General features: G+C 40.4%; 1 protein-coding gene across 1 annotated transcript in view; it reads right to left on the bottom strand.

Annotated features, from left to right (window-relative positions):
* The window catches only part of GABRA2 (gamma-aminobutyric acid type A receptor subunit alpha2), a 261,837-nt gene that overhangs the window by 98,232 nt on the left and 144,398 nt on the right, over positions 1-19,207 (bottom strand). The window lies entirely within an intron of this gene.

Genomic DNA, 19,207 nt, shown 5'->3' with positions numbered 1-19,207 from the left:
TCTAGAAGAGATACAGATGGATATACCGATCAATTTATTCCAACTCGCCTAGAGTTGTTTTGGGCTATCTGAACTATTCAAGGTATGGAAACAAATGTGTAATTATAAAAGACCATATGACTGCAAAGAGGGACCTTAGACATTTCCATTGGAGTCCCATTAGAAATAGTTACAGAATAGAAACCATGACTCTGAAGCTGTCATGGAAGTGATGAATACAGGCAGTCTTGTACTTAACAATGCTTTTACTTACAAGATTTTTTGGTTTACCTCACCATGAGCCTAATAGTTATCTTTGTCAAATCTTCATAAAATAGCAAGAAATAAAAAAGGCTCATCAGCCTTTATTCAATCAATGAGTGGAAAGTATTTTAGCTTCCTTCTAGATTACTAATGTCAATTGTGTCTTTTGTGGATAGCAGGACCTGCTATATATCTTCAGGTCAACTCTGCAGCAGACAACATATTTATATTTATATTAGTATTTAGAAAACTCTGTTAAAGCATTTTATATGTTAATTTATGATTCAATAATGAATTGGGAAATAATTTGTTAATCTCAGAAAAAATGAAAAACCATCAGTATCCTAAATTATCTCTGACCTCTAAACTATATATAAATACTCTTGAATCTTAATCTGAAAAATTTAATTATAACCTATAAACACCATGAATTCTAAGCTTGACACCATCACACTTAAAAACACACAAGCATTTTCCTTAAATATAATTGTAATACAAGTTTGCAATATTTTTAAGGAGTTGTACTAAAATTAAATGCAAACTGACTACGGTACTACCTTCCCCACATAACCTTTTTTGCAGCAGCCATAGGAGAAGCAAACTGGAATACTATAGGGTGCCACTTGAGTCTGTTGACATCACATCAACGATGGTGGTGCAGGGCAGTAATCTCAGTGTTTTTGGATGTCTACATAATTTGAACCATTCACAGAATACAAGGAGATCTGTGAATAAAAAGAGAAAGAGGGGGGCAGATAAAGAATACTATCACTTCCTTGTATGAGGGGCTCAGCTCTCATAACTGTAGCTTTCTGGATGTACAACCATAGCTATACTTTCTGGCATGAATGAAAGTATAATTTTTACACTACAGAGCAGCAATCTATATGTGGGCTAAGCATCACTAACTTTTTACACACAAGGTACAAAAAAACTCTGCCTGGTGTTCCACTTTAACCTCTTAGTTTAGTAGTTTTTATGCCCCCAATGGTTTTATTCAATGCAGAACTACAGACAAAACTAACAAGATAAAAATCAATCACACATTACAAAAAAAAAAAAAAAAAACAGCCTTTGCTGCATCATTCGCCTGCAATCCAGAGATTGACCACTGTGCTATTTTCTGCCACTCAATTTCCTTAATCTGATTGTCAGTGTTAATCAAACTACTTTCTCAGAGCCCAGGTTGTCCTAGACCTGCATGCCAGAGGCTGAAATTCAGGTACTTAAGCCTCAAACATACTATCAGATTTTCTGCTGATTTTTTCCTTCAGATTTACCAAAACCATATAATATGAGGCCAAACCTTAGGAGTTTCAATTTGTATGCAATCAGGCAGGCCCTTGCACTACATGGTAAATCTGAGGACAAAAATCTGCAGAAAACCTGATAGTGTGTATAGGGCTTTACACAAAAAAAAAAAAAAAACAGTTATTGATGTATGAATGATTTCAGAGCAGAGCTGCATTAAAGTGGAACTTTAGTCACAAAATTAAGTTCTGATAGATCACTTCATGCTGCCCGCATTTGCAGGTTTAACTATGTAAAACTTTAAAAAAATAAGTGCCTATACTGTTTAAAATCCAGTAATGCACAGTCTCACTCTGCTTTGCATATGCTTAGTTGGTCTCTATTCTTGGCACTGAGCCTAAAATAAGGCACTTTCTTCCCTGTGATAAACAATGAAGCTGCCTTCTCTATTGTAAAATACTATAAAACAGTGAGGCTAAAAAGGAATTGGTGCCATTTCAACCTCAACATAAATCAACTCCAAAAAAGTCCATAAATAAAGTTCAGAAATTAACCGTGATAATGCCACATCATGAAAATGTGTTCTTATTACGTCTGAAAGGTGATCTTCCAACAAAACACCAAATTCCACCACCAATGTGAGAAGTGCCCACTCACCATAGCTCCAGTGACCTCTATATGAGTAAAGGTCTTCTGATCAGGTCTACAGATAATTTTCCTAGTCTCCCTTTCTCTCTTCAAATGATATCAGTGACATCACCAGCAGCATAGCGCTCCGAAGGGATGGCATACTCATGAGCCAGTGATGTCATCGGCTGCAAAACATGTGACTATCTCCTAAACTGTGCATGTTTAGGAGATATTCATTTTACCTACAAGTACTTTTTTTATAATAAAACCAAAAAGGAATTGGTGCTATTTCAACCTCAACATAAATCAACTCCAAAAAAGTTCATAAATAAAGCCCATATATTAACCGTGATAATCCCACACCATGAAAATGTGATCTTCTTATGTCTGAAAGGTGATCTTCCATCAAAACACCAATTGCCACCACTAGTGTGAGAAGTGCCCACTCACAGTAGCTCCTGTGACCTCTAAATGAATAAAGGTCAGTAAGCGCTTCTGGATATTGATTGGCCCATTCAAATCAATCTCTGTCTCCTGATCAGTCTCCCTCTCTGTCTTCAGGTGATAGTGATGTGTAGACCACTAGTGGTGGCAATTGGTGTTTTGATGTAAGATCCCCTTTCAGACATAAGAAGATTATATTTTCATGGTGTGGGATTATCACAGTTTATTTATGGACTTTTTTAGAGTTGATTTAGGTTGAGGTTGAAATAGCGCCAATTCCTTTTTGGTTTCATTATAATAAAGCTTACTTGTAGGTAAAATGAATATCTTCTAAACATGCACCGTTTATGAGATATTCACGTTTTGCAGCCAATGACATCACTGGCACATGAGTATGCCATCCCTTCAGAGTGCTGTGCTTCTGGTGATGTCACTAAGAGTGCCATCCATTCAAAGAGCTGTGCAGTGGCCATAACGCCCATGCACATGTGCAGGAATGACATCAGCGTGGCTCGGGCCATTCAAATAGCCAGAGCCTGTGAACCCAGAAGGAAGATCGTGTGAAAATGGAAGCCCTGTCAGCAGTAACAGTGCCTCGCTGGATGCCATTGTTTTACAGGTAAGTCTTTCATAATGTGCTAAATTGCAAAACAGACTAGCACATTATGACATTACCTTGCAGGGGGTCTGGAGATGTTTTTTTTTTTATTTAGGGTTTAATGCAGCTTTAAGATTTAGTGTTGCTGAAGGGGGAAGAAAGCAACAGGTATGACACAGACTGTGCTGAGGGTATGCAGATTAGGGAGGGAGAAAAGAAAAGCAGGAGAGGTGACTGGACAAAATCTGCTGCCAGGGAGACACAAAGAAGTTAAAATTACAAGGATAGTGTTTTATCTCTCTGATTCTTTCTCCCTCCTTGTTGGCCTGTGAACTTAAAGTGAAATTAAAGGTATTTTTTTTAATAAACATGTTATACTCACCTGCTCTGTGCAGTGGTTTTGCACAGAGCAGCCCCAACCCCTTGGTGCTCCTGGCCCCTCCCTCCTGCCGAGTGCCCCCAGAGCAAGTAGCTTGCAATGGGGGCACTCAAGCAGGTTGGATCCTGAGCAGCTGCTCTGCATGTACATTTAGGCCCCATTTGGCCCAATCCCCTCTCTCTCGTCATTGGCTCACTGGCTGTGATTGACAGCAGCAGGAGCCAATGGATCTTGCTGCTGTCTCAGCCAATGAGGTGGAGAGTCCCTGGAGAGCCAAGGCTCTTGTGCACATGGCTGGATCAAGATGGGGCTCAGGCATGTGTTAGGCAGGCTGGGGGGCTTCTGCACAGAGAAGGTGTTTACCTTCATACATAGAATGCATGAAGGTAGAAAACCTTGAGCCTTTAGAGACACTTTCAGCACTAAAAAGCTTCTGTCAGCTTTCCTTTCTATCTGAGCCAAGACATAAAATCAAGGCTGGACTGTACTTACTTTAATTAAAGAAAGTGACATATGATTTTTGAGACCAAGGAGAGTGGGAGAGTTTCCAATAAGGAAGTGGCTGCTCTGTGCTTTAACAAAATGGTGACCTTCAGCAGGAAGAAAATGAACAATGCTGAAGGCAATTTACAGCACACACTAATTTTGGTAGCAGTATTATTGATGTCAAATGTATGTTCTCTTGTTAAAGTGCATTAATTGTTATTAAGATGTTATGGGTAAAGTTCCCATTCAATGTGTGTTTTATAGCTTCCGAGATTTCAGCTGTAAATATCAAGACTCCTTTTTCTATGGGTACAATTATTTCTGTAGGAGGTCTCACATATTACTACTGATATTACTGTCTGACCTTGTGTATGTTGACCTGTACCCTTTACCATGAATCTGAAAATGGAATCTGAGCTGCAGACGAGTAAGAATCAGGATATAATAGATGTCAGTTATCACTTATGTGCTCTTGATATTCCAATGCAATGCCCAGAATGATGCTCTTGAACTAAACAGACCTGGCAGCAGTGCTTGGCTACATACAGTGTATCTATTGGAGTAATTCAATTCTTTTAATGTTTACAAAATGTTATGAAGAGTTATATCAACCCAATTTTCATTATTTAAAGAAAGACAATGAATCATATCTAGTTCAAACATATGTTACAGTACTAAACTAAAAAAAAAAAAAAAACAGGAATTTCCGCACTCTACAAATATGGTAGACAAAATAAAAATTCCATGTCCTGCCTAAAGCACAAAACACTGGGCTTGTATGTATATTGAGTAACCTTGCCTCCTGGGTTTATATATATATATATATTTTTTAAAAGACTTCTTGCAAAATAATTTGGTGGAGGGGGTATTATGATGTGGGGTTCTTTTTTAGGTGTTGGGCTGGGCCCCTTGGTTCCAGTGAAGTGAACTCTTAAGGCCTCAGCATACCAAGACATTTTGGACAATTCCCAACTTGGGAACAGTTTGGGGATGGCCCCTTCCTGTTCCAACATGACTGCGGACCAGTGCGCAAAGCAAGTTCTGCAAAGACATGGATGAGCAAGTTTGGGGTCAAGGAACTTGACTGTCCTGCACCTCAACCCAATAGAACACCTTTGGGATGAATCCTGACCTCACAAATGCCCTTCTGGAAGAATGGTCAAACATTCCCATAGACACACTCCTAAACCTTGTGGACAGCCTTCCCAGAAGAGTTGAAGCTGTTATAGCTGCAAAGGGTGGGCCAACTCAGTATTTAACTCTACGGACTAAGACTGGGATGCCATTAAAATTCATGTGTGTGTAAAGGCAGGTGTCCCAATACTTTTGGTAATGTAGTTTATGTCCCAGATGTTTACTACATTTGGATTTGACCCTATATTTGTACATATGAAAGACTACTCTATCAAGGACCCAGTACTTCTTTTCAAGTTAATGATATACTATCTGACCTCTCCCCTGTCTTTAGCAATAGATAAGACAGGGATGTTCCCTAAATTACCCAAATATATGGGAACTGAGAATTGGAAATTTAGAGGAAAATTTATCACTTTATTCTGATAGCATGTTAATATGTTTCAATTAACCCATGGAGTTTTTGGCAAAGTTTTTTTTTTTTTTTTTTAAAGTTTGGGACATATTCAGATTTTCCAAGTTGACAATATGTCCTATTGATGACCAGCATGAATAGTGCCCTGACACTATCTACTAGGTTTAGATATCTAGACAAACAACTGACATTACTCTCCATTATAGTGAAGAATTTAACCCCAAATATAAAGCCAAAAATACATAAAAACAAAAATAACAATTTGAAGTACATAAGCACTAAACTTTTGTTCAGAATAAACCTGTTTAAAATGATATTTTTTCCCAAATTTATGCATGTTTCACTGTTTCACCCATATTTATTGGCGGAAGGCGAAACCACCCGTTGCCTTCAAAACAGCATCAAGTCTTCCACTGTAGGTACACATGCACACAGTTTTTGAAGAAAGTCAGCAGGTAGGTTGTTCAAAACATCTTGGAGAACTAACTGCACATCTTCTGTGGATGTTCAGTAGACTGCTTCAGATCATTCTGTCTCCCAGGGCTCTTTGCAGGCCAAACAACCACTTCAGGACCCCTTGTTCTTCTCTACACTGAAGATAGTTCTTAATGACATTGGCTGTATGTTTGGAGCCATTGTCCTGCTGCACAGGACAATCACATGCCTCCCTGGTGGAATGGCATGTATGCACTAATCTGAGTGCTTCTGTACAGAAGATCAAAAGAGGCCCAAATAAAGGTTAATTTGGGTATTTCAATTAAATTAATAAAAAAATAAAATAAATACATTTAACCAGTTCAGGTCTATGGATGTACTACATTCGTACTATGTACTACATAGAGAGTGAAGGGTTAAAAACAAGCAGTAGCATACACTCCTTAATACAAAAATTTACCACGTACCAGCTTCCTTTTTCACCTGAGCAGTTTCTTCTCCATTATTCATCTAACCCACAACCAAAATATCTTCGCTCCCTGACCATGCATTTGATTGCTGCCGCAAACATGTGTATACCACGCAAATGGCGTTCCACCAACCCTCCGACTATTGTAGAGTGGTTTACCCGCATTAACCGTATTGCTGAACTGGAAGAATTGATTCACCAATCGCACGAGACCTACTCCACTTACATAAGACGTGGTCCTGCTGGACGCACTTTATAACCACAGTGGACTACCGCAACCATTTTACTACATAGTTACCATCATCTTCTTATCTGGGTAGATGTTCTTTCCCCACTGCTACTATAAGAGTGATCCCCGTTACTGCGATCTACACATGTTGATTGTGCCCTCTTTCTCATCCCTGGAAGTGCTTTACAATTTTACCGAACTAAGCACTCCCATGGATTAACTGATAACACCTTGACATTTATTCCTTACTCTTTGATCTTTAGATCATCCTCAACGCTTCTCCCGGGCGGGACCTGGGAGATCCATGTTACGATAACCTGAACCCGATCCCGGGATTTACCTGTTATTTTGGTGATCTCTATTTCTGTTGGTATTTCTCAGTGTTTGCATTGAAGGTTCCATTTACGTCCTTTATTTTCTGTCTCTTGATGTTCTTGATCACCGTAGCAGTGTACCATCCTACTCCTTGCTTAACTCATATTAGGACACAGTTAGATCCCAGTTGGGGTGTCCTAGTGTGATGACCACAATACAGACCTAACACTGCTGTTAACCATTTCTATTTCAATCTGCTTTGTAATCAACTGTCTGTAACTACAGCTCGTATGCCTGTTCAGTTACTTGGTTATTTTCAACTTTATATGTTACTACTGTAATGTTTCCCACTTTATATGATTTGTTCTGATCACAAAATCTTAATAAAGTGTTGTTTCAAAAAAAAAAAAACAAGCAGTAGCAGCCATCAACTTGTGTTTGTTTTTCTCAGCTGACTCCCAGCTCTAAAGTTAAAGTGATCTAGTGGCTATAAAGACACTGATCACTTTCACGGTGTGGGTGGTGTGCCCCCCCCCTGCTCTTACTGGGAGTCTGTGACCACAACAGAAGGCTTCAGAATGGTGCCTGGGAGGAGACCAAAGAAAATTAATTATTTGATCTCTTCTGTCTGTAATTTGACCAGAAGCAACAATGATTTTGTAATTTTCAGTTTCAGAACAATCTTTTCCTGGCTGATATAGCCAGGGAAATGTAACTGAGCAGACCTCAATTGCATGTTTTGGAGGGCAGGGGAGACACTGGGACTAATAGACCTCAATGTTTTCATAAACAGTTCCTGTCACCTGTCCAATGTTATCACATATGCGTTTGTTAACTCTTTGTAATAGCAATAAATGTAAATAATAAAGTAAAATGTAATATATCAAAATGTATTAAAAAAGCAAACATTTATATGTAACCTCTGCTGCCCTGTAAATACCCAAATGCAAACAGGAGCGCATGATGCACACATGTATGTAAACTGGAATCGCACACACACGTGAGGTATCAAAGCAAACACTGGAGTGAGAGCAATAATTCTTGCACCAGAGCTTACAGTTACCTCTAAACAGATGCATTGTAAAGGTTTTTAACCACTTGCTTACTGGGCACTTAAACCCCCCTCCTGCCCAGACCAATTTTCAGCTTTCTCCTCTGACGCACTTTGAATGACAATTGCGAGGTCATACAACACTGGATCCAAATGAAATTTTTATCTTTTTCCCCACAAATAAAGCTTTCTTTTGGTGGTATTTGATCACCTGTGCGATTTTATTTTTTAATTAAAAAGACCAAATTTTTTTGACATTTTTTTTGTTTGTTTTTTTGTTTTAAAATTGTATAACGGGTAATTTTTGTCTGTCATTGTTGTACGCTGATGAGGCGGCATTGATGAGCACTGATAGGTGGCACTAATGGGCACTGATGGTTGGCAGTGATGAGCACTGATGGTTGGCAGTGATGAGCACTGATGGGTGGCAGTGATGAGCACTGATGGGTGGCAGTGTTGGGCACTGATCGATTACACTGATAGGCAGCACTTCTAGGAGGCACTGATTGGCACCACTGGTGGGCACTGATAGGTGGCACTTGTGGGCTTCGATAGGTGGCACTTGTGGGCATCAATATGTTGCACTTGTGGGTATTGATAGGTGGCACTTGTGGGCACTGTTGGTTGGTATAAATGAGGTATAATTGCCTCTTCCTCTTAGAGACCAATGTCCCTTTAAGATAAGCCGGTGATCGGCTTTTTTTTCTCCTCCGCTGTCAGCATGAGGAGAAAAAAAAAAAAACGATCACTGAGCTTTTCTTTACATCATGTGATCAGCTGTCATTGGCTGATAGCTGGTCACATGGTAAGGGGCCAGGACTGGCCCCTTACTCAGATCGGTGATCACCTGAGTCTCGGTGACTCGGTGATCACAGTGTGCGCAGGGAGTGTGCACAGGGGAGGCCATCATATGACGGCCTCCCGGGAAGGCCAAATGATGGCCACAGCATGAATGCCAGGTGGTTAATAAACAATTGTAACAACTATCTTTCTTAGTTTGCAATTCCTCTGCTATATATAATATGCTAATATATAATGTTCTGGGGGATTTAAGTAATTTTATAGCAAACATTTAAATTTTTTACATGTGTGCAAAAAATGAAAAAAATGCTTTAGTGCTGAAGTGCTCAGTGTTTTTAAATATCTGTACATATGCATTAATTGTTTTTTCTGCTTTGAGCTTGGCTTTAATAATAAAAGATGATGTAATGTTTATGTACTGTACATATGCTCAGGTCCTTGTTTGCTCCTATGGTCTGTTGAGTTTAAGATGTGGAATCAAGCTGATAACACATGCTGTGCAGCTGCGTGCATTGCTAGACTGCAGACAGACCTTAAATATTTGAGAAGAGATGATCTGTTGAAGTTGCAATGTCAATATTCTGAGATTTGCAGTAAAAAAGCATGAAGCAGTATAGAGAGCTCAAGTGGAAAACAGAAAATCTGCTTTACACACCATGACACAGTGTTCCTTTCTACAACTTATCCTTCAAAGCTTCTTTAAACCATCACAGCCATATCTTTCATGTGATGCTATTCCAAGCAAAGCATTTTGGGGGCAACCGTTATTGCAATTTAAATGACAGAATCCTACAAAGTGTCTCCTCACTCGAGAGTGAACTCAGCTATATAAGTTTCCACTTTGAAAATGCATTTTTTGATCTTTACAGTCTTAGGTGTAACATATAAACGCACTTGCTTATCAGATACTTCAAAGGAATTTTCTATCTATATGGACTTTTTTTTTTAAATTTGTATTGAGAAATATGTTGCACAAATGTCTTTTTGACATGAGATGAAATAAGCTTTTGAACATTTGCAAAATAGATTTTAAGATAAGATTCTACATGTTGTACATGTGCATCTCAAAATTAGAATATCATAAAAAAAGTTAATTTATTTCAGTAATTCAATTCAAAAAGTGAAACTCATACTTTTTATATAGATGCGTTACACACAGAGTGATATATTTTAAGCATTTCTTTATTTTAACATTGATGATTATGGCTTACAGCTAGTGAAAAACCCACAATTTTGTATCTCAGAAAACTAGAAAATTACTATTTTAGATATTAAGACCAATAAAAAAATATTTTTTTACACAGAAATGTTGGTTTACTGAAAAGTACGTCCATGTGCAGTATATTATGCACTCAATACTTGGTCAGGGCTCCTTTTGCATGAATTACTGCATCAATGTGGCGTGGCATGGAGGCGATCAGCCTGTGGTACTGCTGACGTGTTATAGAAGTCCAGGTTTCTTTGATAGTGGCTTTGAACTCATCTGCATTGTTGGGTCTGGTGTCTCTCATCTTCCTCTTGACAATACCCCACAGATTCTCTATGGGGTTTAGGTCAGGCAAGTTTGCTTGCCAATCAAGCACAGTGATATAATGATCATTAAACCAGATGTTGGTACTTTTGGCAGTGTGGGTAGGTGCCAAGTCCTGCTGGTCAGCAAAGGGAATCATTAAGTTCTCTAGAATTTCCTGGTAGAGGGCTGTGCTGACATTGGACTTGGCAAAACACAGTGGACCAACACTAGCAAATAAGATGGTTCCCTGAATCAACACTGACTGTGGAAACTTCACAATGGACCTGATGCAACTTAGATTTAGTGCCTCTCCACCCTTCCTCCAGACTCTGGGACCTTGATTTCCAAATGAAATGCAACATTGTCCATGTGATAAATTGGGGAGCCATATCATCTGCTGGTGTTAGTTCACTGTGTTTTTTCAAATCCCAAGTCAGCACAGCCCTCTACCAAGAAATTCTAGAGCACTTCATGCTCCCTCTGCTGATCAGCTTTATGGAGATGGAGGACTTGGCACCTGCTCACACTGCCAAAAGTACCAATGCCTGGTTTACCTGGCTCATTGATCATGGCATCACTGTGCTTGATTGGCCAGCAAACTTGTCTGACCTAAACCCCATAGAGAATCTGTGGGGTATTGTCAAGAGGAAGATGAGAGACACCAGACTCAACAATACAGATGAGCTGAAAGCCATTATCAAAGCAGAATGGGCTTCCATAACACCTCAGCAGTGCCACAGGCTGATCATCTCAATGCCACGCCACATTGATGCAGTAATTCACACCCTGACCAAGTAGTGAGTGCATATTATGATGTACATGGACATACTTTTCAGTAAGCCAACATTTTGGAAATTAAAAATCCTTTTTTTTATTGGTCTTATGTAATATTCTAATTTTCTGAAATACTGAACTTTGGGTTTTTACTAGCTGTAAATCATAATCATCAACATTAAAAGAAACAAATGCTTGAAACATATCACTCTGTGTGTAGCAAATCTACAGTATATAAAATATATGAGTTTCACTTTTTGAATTGAATTACTGAAATAAAGAACTTTTAGGTGATATTCTTATTTTGCACCTGTATATTTATAAACATCTGTAAAACTATAATACACACTATTTTATGTAAAAAATGAATAATAACATAATTTTAAAGCACCCACTCCTACAGTAGCTGAGAGTTTAATATTTGATTTAATTTAGGGAACACTGTTAAATTTTTTTAGCCTTTTGATTTAACCCCTTGCCGCCGAGCGTACGCAGATGTGCGTACTCGGCTTCTGGGGGTATACTGGGATGATGCCTGCACCTGCAGGCATCATCCCGGTACCGTTTTTCAGAGCAGGCGATTGAACGGGAGCACCGGTAAGAGCGGCGGGAGGCAGTGGGAGGGGGGGACGTCCCCTCCCACTCCTCCGGCATAACAGCTGAGCAAGCTTTCCAGCCATAACAACCGATGCGGCTAAAAGCCGCTCAGCTGTTATGCCGGAGGAGTGGGAGGGGACGTCCCCCCCTCCCACTGCCTCCCGCCGCTCTTACCGGTGCTCCCGTTCAATTGGGAGCACTGATCGCACATCCGATTACTCCGGCGGCTGGGCAGGGACTGGAATGCAGCTGTAAGCGGCTTCATTCCAGTCTCCTAATGGTAAACACGGAAGCGACGTTTAATCGGCTGCCAATGACGCCGGATTTAAAAAAATATATACTATTCAGAATCGCCAAAAATGGTGCTCTGAATAGTTTGAAGTGTAAAGGAGGGATCGGAGGTCTTTTAGACCCCCGATCCCTCCATAAAGAGTACCTGTCACCACCTATTACGGATGTTTACATTCCTTGTGACAGCAATAAAAGTGATCAATTTTTTTTTTAAAACAATTTATTAATTTTAAAATAAATAAAATAAAATAAAATAAATAAATTCAAAGTGCCCGCCGTCCCCGCTCGCGAAGCAAATCAAACTCATACGGAAGTCACGCCCACATATGTAAATGGTGTTCAAATCACACATGTGAGGTATCGCCGCGATCGTCAGAGCGAGAGCAATAATTATAGCACTGGAACTCCTCTGTAACTCTAACCTGGTACTCGGAAAAAAAATTAAATTGTCGCCTATTGAGATTTTTAGGTACCGTAGTTTGTGGTCATTCCACGAGTGCGTGCAATTAGAAAGTGTGACATGTTTGATATCTATTTACTCAGCGTAACATTATCTTTCCCATTATGCAAAAAAATTGGGCTAATTTTATTGTTTCTTTTTTTTTAATTCATGAAAGTGTCCATTTTCCCAAAAAGTTGCATCTAAAATTACGCTGCAAATACCGTGTGACATAAAATCACAATCGCCGTTTTATTCTCTAGAGTCTGTGCTAAAAAAATATATATACTGTTTGGGGGTTCCACGTAATTTTCTAGCAAAAAATATGGATTTTAACTTGTAAACACCAAATGCCAAAAATAGGCTTAGTCATGAAAGGAGGCTTAACAGTTTTGTTATATGTTATTTAATATTTTTTTAAACTAAGATTTTGCAAAAACATTTTGAATTTAAAACATAGTCGTGCCATACAAAGAAAAAATAGGTTTGAACACAACTCAAGAATGGATGAAAGTCTATATAGTACTTTGCACAGAATTTCAGCATTACTATTCACCAAGGTCCAAAAGGGTTACAAGAAGGGGAAAAAGCACCCAAGTCCACACAAAGATGTTTATAAATCTATAAAGCCTCTCTACATTCACAATGTTATTTTAGAACTGTAAGAGAATGTTGAGGGCCTACTACCCACTGCTTCCAGCCAGGAAGACCAGGTCTGTTAAATTTTGCATGAGCAACTATGAGTTAGTATGTATGTTTCAGAAGTGATATACACCTATCAACTTTACATACCAATTGCTCAATGGGAGGGAGGGAATGACAAATTGTATAGCTAAAATTCTACAAGAAAATATGCCAAATATATGTATTAACCTCCTCCGCCTGGCCCATTGTAAGATGGTGGCCCGGCATGAGTCCTGTTATTCTGGGAGGATGCTTTGGCACAATCTGTCCCTCTCTGTGTCTGCTGGTACCATGTAATCACTGTGGCTAATCACAGCAGTACACATGGCAATTGTACACAATGAAAGGCTTTGTTTCATGACTTTTATTGTGTACTATTGTGATGAGCTCTGTGACTGGTCACAGTTATCACATGGTACAGACAGGGCCAATCACAGACCATCTGTACCATGTGATTAGCTGTGGCCAATCACAGCTAATCACAATAGTAAACACTGAATGAATCGTTTTCATTTAGAAAAATTATTGTTTGTAAAAAATCGTTATCACTTTCCCACACTAGTGCAGTGTTACCATGGTAACACTGTATTGCTCTGGCCACCGTATGTAAATAAATAAACAAATAAATAAAAATAAAACTGTAATTAACAAAAAAATATAGTGAAAAAAATTATTACAATTATTTTTATTTTTTTGCACACTTTTACCAGTAAGCATCCCTGATCACCGCCACACCAGTTATATGATGACGCTGTATTGCACTGGTGACAGTATGTAAAAAATGTGAAAACATTGTGGGAAAACAATTTAATTTCCAAATTTTTGAAAAAATTGTGACAAAAAATGATCTGTTCAAAAAACTTGCCATGCCTCCTACTAAATACCTTGGACTGTGTAGTTTCCAAAAGGGGTCATTTGGGGGATATTTGTACTGTCCTGGCATTTTCAAGCTTCAAGAGATATGCTGTCAGTACATCAGGATTGATTAATTTTCAGATATACTGTATTTACAGTAGGTGACCGCGATATTGTGTCAATCTCGCCGCTTTCAGCGGCGAGATTGACACCCTACGAGCTCCGTCGCGGGAGCCAGCTCCGCGCTGGCTTGCATCGGGATAGGAAAAATGCGACATGGGTCGCCGGTTGATGTCACATGGGTTGATGTCACATGGTGACAGTCCCAGCATCCTCCGGGACTGTGACATTGTAAGGGGGTGGGGGCACCATGTGACATCAACCGGTGACCCCGCCCCTTGTCCCTATATAAGTCGCCGTGCACCGCCTCCCTGGCATTGCGGCCGGAGAGAGCGTCGAATCAACATCTCCAGGAGAAGAAGAAGAAGAACGGAAGGCGGCGCCGGCGACGACAGAAGACCGGGCCACCGCTAGTAAAAGAGCTGGAAGAAGAAGCGGTGGCCCGCCAAGAAGAACCGAAGAGGGGGACAAGACCCCCGAAGTCGGAAGGAGAGGGTGGCGATGAAGAAGAAAGCTGGGCTCCTCCACTAGCAAAAGAGCTAGCAGAAGATAGCGGAGGAGTCCAGCTAGAAGACCCCCGAAGACGGAAGACCCCCGGAGCTGTGCAATAAACTATTTTAACCCTTGTGTGTGTGTTTTTTTGTAAAAAAAATTCACAGGTGAATGGGTAGGGGTACATTGTACCCCATACTCATTCACATAGGGTGGGGGGCCGGGATCCGGGGGCCCCCTTATTAAAGGGGGCTCCCGGATTCCGATAAGCCCCCCGCCCGCAGACCCCGACAACCAACGACCAGGGTTGTCGGGAAGAGGCCCTTGTCCTCATCAACATGGGGACAATGTGCTTTGGGGGGGGCGCTCGCTCGTCCCCACCCCCTTTCCTGGCCGGCCGGGCTGTGTGCTCGGATAGGGGTCTGGTATGGATTTTGGGGGGGACCCCACGCCGTTTTTTTGGGGCGAAGGGGATTCCCCTTAAAATCCCTGCCAGATCTAAGGGCCTGGTATGCCCCCGAGAAGGCATACAGGCTTCATGAGTGAGGCGACATTGTCGCCTCGCTCTGTCTGCTATAGGAAAATGACAACGGGATCACGCTGGTTAGAGAAGCCTGTCGCCGGGAACCAGCACGATACTGTCACGCTGGAAACACAATGTCGGCGTTTGACTCTATAACATTCCTACAGACTAAATAATATACACTGATTTGGTTATTTTTGCCAAAGAAATGTAGCAGTATACATATTTGGCCTTGATTTATGAAGAAAAATCATTTAATTGCAAAATGTTACAACAGAAACAAAGAAAAACGTTTTTGTTTTTCAAAGTTTTCTGTCTTTTGTTTGTTTATTTAGCAAAAAATGAAAAAATTGAATAAATATATATTGCCACTACTCAGTGATAAATATATACAGTGACTTATTCACAACTACCAAAAAGATTTGTTATGAAAGTGGAAATGAATTAGAATCACCCAATATCTCCAAACCTAAACATAAAATAGTGCTTACAACAATAAATAAAATCCAATCATAGATATTTGTAAAGTCCTGAACATGAACTTTTTTCAATCCTGAAAGGAAATTCTCTGTGCAAATTCAAATCCAAAGTGTAGATAAACATATACAGAAATGTTGCTTCCACTGTACGAATGGACCACCTCCACCAGCTGCACTGAACACCCAAATGTGCTCTAAAATGGATGTGTCCTTACCAGAAGGTGTTGACCTTAATGGTTAGAAAAAGGTCAAATGAGCCTTGTGCAAGAAATCACTGCCATAACCCAAATTATCCGGATGGGGAATGACCACCTCCTCTCCACCAATGGGAGCAGCCGGAGTGTTATGCAAAAGGTAAATAAAGATAAAATGAAAAAGAAAATATGTTTGCATAACACTCCGGCTGCTCCCATTGGTGGATAATATTTAGCTTTTTTCCTAATCCCTGGCACACCATCAGCCTCTTGTCAAAGCAGCCTTGGCTAGGCTTCGAGAACTTTGAAAAAAAATATTTTTATTGCTACCAATGTCCCATTTCTGTGGTACAATATCTCAGACACTGGCTTACCCTACAGCTCCCATCAGGTTTATGGCCTTGCCTATAAAACTTTATTTCATTCACTGCTTCCAAGGGTTTGTGAATTTTTATAGAACGTGTATCCAAGACTTCTTCACTCTGGTAGTGCTCAGGGTGACTCTGTGACCTTACCAAGAAAGGTGCAAAAAAGGAGCTAATCCTAAATTGTGGTCTCCGGAAGCTAGGCCTTAGGAACACTAAATAAAGGCTTGTACATCAGCTCCTATCTAGTGACATCCTACCTTGCCATTCCTATTGGAGTTAAAGCTTTCTGAGATTTGGACAGGAGCTGTTTTGTCACAATGAACTTCCAACAGTGCATCCTTGTGTGTCTTTTCTCCCAAATTCTCTTCTACCTGTCATCTCCAATCTAGCAGTAAATTGTGCACACTTATCAGTCCACAGAAGGCTTCCTCGGTTTCTTCTCTGACTGAAACACTGAATGGTATGGAAGTATTTTTAATGTGAGTATTGGACAGCACAGCAACTCAATAGGCAAAGCTGCGCAGGACCAGAACACTTTCTGCGAACCCGGCAAGGCAAAACGGTGCACACTGCAGACACCAGACCGCATCAGAAAGAGGAGGCAGCTGGAAGGGAGACTGGCAATGGTGCCTGTATAGAGGAAGACTACTGAAGCAGGATAGCATCCATCCATACTCTGTCCCTCCTCCACTGGAATCTGTCCCTAGGCTAAGCAATCTGTTCCTAACCAGCTGGGCTCTGTCCCTCACCCACTCACTGCACAAAATGCATGCCAATCCAAGGGGAGACAGTGCTATATATCAGCACCACCCATTTCAAAGGTGGCCAAGAGATCACTCAGGACCACTGCTCTCCTGATGACAACTACAAATACTTGAAGAGAACTAAGTTCTTTGTGACCTCTGCCTTCCCTGTGTTGTGGCTGCTGTACAGTGCCACCCATGTAGGAAGGCCAAACTATGTCTGCTTATGCTTGGATGTACCCAAACGCTGGGGTTTCAACCTCCTTCTGTGTTTATGGCCTCCATCCCAGTTTCTGTTTTTTTTCTGCTTAAAACTACAATTTCCAGGAAGTCAACAAGCCCCTGGACATTTTTTCTGACATTTGGAATCATTGCATAACAACTTTGAGTATCCCTTGGCTTCCCAAAAAGCCTATGCTGATAATCGACATTTGACCACTCACACCTTCAGAGCTGGTGATTTTTGGGGCTATCCACCCACAATATTTTCCTCAAAATCCATTCTCAGAAACTAGCACCAAGCTTGGACCTTTCAGATCCATCAAATAAATGAAACCTGTTTGTTTTAATCTTTGCTTCCTCCCTCTATGAAGATACCCAGCACCTTCCATGTTTTCTTGCTGAAACCAGTCAACTTGGATACCATTGACTCCTCTACATCTGCATTTGTTAGAAAAGTACAAGGTAGAGGCCATCTTACATTACAAGAATATTAACGATTACTACAATACCTCATCCACTTGAGGGTTTCAAACCTGAGGAATGCTATTGGGTGCTGGCATCCACCAATCATGTTGATTTTCTGTTAAAAAGGTCCCATTGCCTTCATCAGAATAAGCCTGTTCCTTTGTGCCTGGAGGCTCCTTTTCAGAGATGGAAATGTTAGGAGTGCCAGACATGCAGTGCATTTCCTATGCTTCATGTAGTTTCTGTTCAGCCACACTCCACTCCTGGCTGGACTATAACTGTACTGCTGGTAATGCTCCCTACCTCAATGGATGATGGAGGCATTCGCCTTGGGTCGTGTCCTCATTGTTGGCAGTGCTGCAGCTCTTTATTTAAATGTCACTGGTGTTGCCTTCTGGCTCCTATCTTGTGTTCAGTCTTGCCTTGTCTCTGGATTGCTTTAGGTACTAATTCTTGTCTGAATAACGGATATTTTATTGATTTCCACCTGCCCCGATCTTTTGCCTGGATAACAGATTACATTACTGACTGCTGCCCTCCTGGACCTTTGTCAGGATAGGAAATTATGCTACGGATTGCCATCTGCCCTGGCTCTTGCCTAAATAAAAGTTTACAATGCTGCGAGCCCCATGCCCGGTACTTTTACAACACTGAAAAAGTCTATTTTTCTAGTTTTAAAATATCAAAGTTTACTGTAAATAAATACTTTTTGTTCTATAATTTGTCCTGTTTATATTGATGCCAAGATGATGTTTCTATTATATGGTGAAGGTATTTAGAAAGGCCTTTTTCTTTTGAATTATGTGCATTATGTGCAATTAAAAAGACACTAAAAACATTAACCACTAAAAAAAAAAAAAAAAAAAAAAAATCTTCTGCAAAATAATAGCTAAGAGAAGAAGCAGAAGAATGAGATAATTAGGGCTGATCAGGGTTAACTAAGGTTAAAAACACTTTTTTTTTCTCCCTGCAGGTTGTTTAATGGACATATTGTGCAGCTCAACCCCTCTTTTGATCTTTTATAAAAGAAACAAAGTAATTACAATGTAACAAAATAACATTACTACATAATAAGTGAGAGCCAGGGCTCAGTCCGAACCTTTTAGTGCCAGACAATCAGCTAGGGCTGGGGTGGGGCATTCTCTGCTCTGTAGCTGCATGTACACAAAGAGGTGAAAATGTTCCTGGCATCATTGACCTAACATGGCCACATGTATTGGGCCAATATCAATGATGTCTCAAGCATCACTACCCCTTTGTGCACAGGCAGCTACAGGTTGAGGAATGCCCTGACCCCAGTTGATTGGGCTGGTACTGATAACTTCCTTCCAGGTTCTGCTGAACATGGGTTTAGAACATACACAAACTCATCCCTATACATCAGAATTCTTATTAAACTTGTTCTGCTAATGTTAATTTACACAGGAACAGCCGTGGCTGTTTTTTTGTATTCCATCTGTGTCCCAATGAGGAGATTTACTCTTATCTCCTGTCCTGTAGCCAAAATAAGTGAGAGGAAACCCCTGCAAATTAAGGGAATCCCTTTACCCCAACCCCCCCCCCCCCCC

The sequence above is a fragment of the Lithobates pipiens genome, unplaced genomic scaffold, assembly GCF_037356315.1.
Source record: "Lithobates pipiens isolate NorthernLeopardFrog02 unplaced genomic scaffold, aLitPip1_a1.2 Scaffold_13, whole genome shotgun sequence".
In the NCBI taxonomy this organism is placed as follows: Eukaryota; Metazoa; Chordata; class Amphibia; order Anura; family Ranidae; genus Lithobates; species Lithobates pipiens.
The sequence above is the reverse complement of the archived record's forward strand: the minus strand, read 5'-3'. Positions and strand labels throughout refer to the sequence as shown.